This window comes from Terrapene carolina, unplaced genomic scaffold (genome assembly GCF_002925995.2).
Source record: "Terrapene carolina triunguis isolate 2854851 unplaced genomic scaffold, T_m_triunguis-2.0 Scaffold461, whole genome shotgun sequence".
NCBI lineage: Eukaryota > Metazoa > Chordata > Testudines > Emydidae > Terrapene > Terrapene triunguis.
The window spans coordinates 286392-289779 of record NW_020664812.1 but is presented as its reverse complement, the minus strand read 5'-3'; positions in this window follow the sequence as shown (position 1 = coordinate 289779).

The following is a 3388-nucleotide window of genomic DNA, read 5'->3' as shown; positions in this document are numbered from 1 at the left end:
CCCCCGATCAATTTCAGGTATTCCTCTGTGGAGCCCACTAACGTGTGTGGGATGAAAGCACCTTGGCCACCAGCATCCTGTGTGGATCTGAAGGTGCCCTCAGGTCACAATTAGATCCAGACCCAAGTGATCTTATCAGCAGTCGCTCTCCGAGGGCCGCATGGTGGATGCCCCATGGTCTGGTGCACAGTCCTTTCTCCCTTGTACTCAAGCACACATCCCCCGGGCCAGCAACCAGTCATTGGCCCCACATGACCCAGGCAATCAAAGCTGCAGTCTGGCTCCTCTCTCTCCACGCTGCCAAGCTCTGCCACCATCTCCTTGCTCGCCTTGATCTCTCTGAAGCCAGCGGCTCTCTCACGCCCTCCCTCCTTTCTGGGCTCACATGGCACTACCCAGACACATTTCTCTACACCAGGCTGCCCAACAGCTCCTGCTCCCTCCTCTTCCTCTCCTCTCTCTGCCCCCTGGGGGCGGCTCTCCCCTGCCCCTGGCATTATTCACCTGCTCCAAGTGAGGGCGTTCTGATGGGCTATAAGCTTTCTGCATCTGCCGACTCTAACGGGTGCCAGACAGCAGGGGAGAATCCTGACCCAATTCCTAGGTGACCTCATCACAACACTCCTCCCTGTGAGATCAGGGCCCCATCATGCTGGGCGCTGCCCAGACATGCAGTGAGAGACAGTCCCTGTCCGGGCTGAGATCAGGGCCCTGTTGTGCTAGGCACTGCACAGACACAGTGAGAGACAGGCCCTGCCCCAGCTGAGATCAGGCCCCCATTGTGCTGGGCGCTGCACAGACACACAGCAAGAGACAGTCCCTGCCCCAGCTGAGATCCGGCCCCATTGTGCTGCAGACCCTGGCTGTCCTGGTCTCCCTGACTCTGAGGTAGCCCAGCAGGCGAGCGGCCAGGAAACGAGGCATGAATCCAGCCAAACTTTGTCACAATCAAGCTGCTTCCATGGCGAGTTTTGATTTCAGTGAATGGGCATTTGCTGACCAGCTCTTGCTGGTATCATGATCCCTGTTCTACACATGGGGGAAACTGAGGCACAGACAAGACAACGGAGTGGCCCCCGGTATGGCTGAGAAGAGATTACAACCCAGGTGTCCCGAGTACTAACCCAACTCCGTACCCCTTTGGAACTCATGGTACTTGGACTTCTCTTGGGCCGTGTTTCAGAGCTTGATTCATTTCATGGCTACAGCAATGTTCCTGAGGCTTGCCATCAGCTTTTCCTTCACAGAGTGAATTCCCTTGTTGCCTGTATTTATCGTTGTTATATATTAGGTGTATTACGGTAGCATCTCCGAGCAGCAGGTAGGGCCCAGGACCCATGGCATTAGGTGCTGTACAGACACAGAACCATGAGCTAGTCCCTTCCCCAGAGGCCCTTTGTCTTCCAGGAGAACAGAAATCTCCCCTTTCTCACCCTTGTCCCCTTTTTCCTGTTATACTCCTGGGCACCACCTATCCTCAATGCTTGGATCTTTTAGCGGTTCCATTGACAGGATAGATAGATAGATAGATAGATAGATAGATAGATAGATAAAGGGTGTGTGTGGGGATAGATAGATAGACAGATAGATAGATAGATAGATAGAGGGGCTGTATGGAGATAGATAGATAGATAGATAGATAGATAGATAGATAGATAGAGGAGGTGTATGGGGATAGATAGATAGATAAAGGGGGTGTGTGGGGATAGATAGATAGAGGAGGTGTATGGGGATAGATAGATAGATAGATAGATAGAGGGGGTGTACGGGGATAGATAGATAGATAGAGGGTGGATGGGGATAGATAGAGGGTGGGTGGGGATAGATAGATAGATAGATAGAGTGTATGGGGATAGTGTGACAGGGTGTACCTCAAAGCAGCACCCTGAAGCCCCCACATTCACCACTGGCTTATAATTATGATCTGTTTTGTACCATGCGTGCCTTGTGAAGTGTTGTTTTCAAGTCTTGTTCAGTCGAACGTTAATCTCCTGTTGGACTGGATGTGCTAGCCTTGTAGGTGAGGTTGTGGGGTATTGCTACATGTGCTACTGAGCTATGTTGTGAGGTTGGGATACGCCCACAGCCTGCCTTTCAGTTACAACAAAGCAGTAGCCATCAATAGCTAGACAATGTTAATGGCTCATCAATACCCAATCCACTATCCTATAGACTTCTCGGAGAAGGCCCTTATGCCGTGGTGGCGGATTATAACACATGTCACACAGGGCCGGCGCAACCCATTAGGCGACCTAGGCGTCGCCTAGGGCACTATAATTTGGGGAGCGCGACTGTGGTGGTATTTCGGCGGCGGGACCTTCCGCCGCCTCTGTGGGGGGTGGAATTTCGGGGTGGGACCTTCCGCTGCCTAGGGCAGCAGAAAAGCTGGCGGCGCTCCTGATGTCACAGCAAAGATCTTTCCAGCAAGCTGGGAGAAAGTATAAAAGAGACACAGTGGCATCCTCGGTTTCTGCCCCCCCCAACACAACACCTGGGTTCAGTTTTGTTTGGTCAGAAATTGGCAACCCGCGTGGCTGGGCTCTGGAGGGGAGGGGGTGTGAGTTTCTGGCTCCCCTGCTGGGCTCTTGAGGGGAAGGGGGCAGAGAAACAGGAACTGGGCTGTCATAGGGGTTTCTTTAACTCTACTCCTGGGGAAATTTTTGAGTGTGTCTGTACTGTTACAGACATACTTGCTGACAGTATTTTGAAATAAATTACCAAAATAATTGAAACTGGCGTGATTATATAGTGTTATTTTGACAAATAAAATGTGCAGAATTTTAAAATATTGTGCGCAGAATTGTTAATGTTTTGGTGCAGAATTCCCCCAGGAGTACGGCTTGCACCATCTGCCAGGGTGAGAAAAGCTGTTTGATTCATCTCTTACATAGACTAAACGTTTAGGCTTTAGAATGCGTGTTTACATTGTACTTCCTTATGGGTAACTATCTCTGATCTTTACGACTACCACTTAGAATCACTTAAAATTAATCTCTCTGTAGCTAATAAACTTATTTAAATGTTTTATCCTTACCAGAGAGTTTGTGTAAAGTGCTTGAGAAATCTGCTTGGGTTGCCAAGACTGGGGTGTGTCCACTTTCCTTTGACCAAGTGAGAACTAAGTACTGAGCTGCCACTGGCCAGGCTTCTGACCCATGCAAGACGGTACCGTCCTGGGGTGCAAGGCTGGAGTGGGGGGAATTGGCTGGAGCCTCCCTATTGGTGGTTCATAAGTGGCTGGGAGACCATTCATGTAACTCGGGTGGGTGTGTCCCAGCCTGGGGATGGCTGTGTGAGTGCAGGGCCTGTCAGAGGTTCGTGGCTTGACATCAGCATCACAGTGTGAGAGGGAGCCCAGGCTGGTGGGACAGAGGGCTCAGCAGTACCC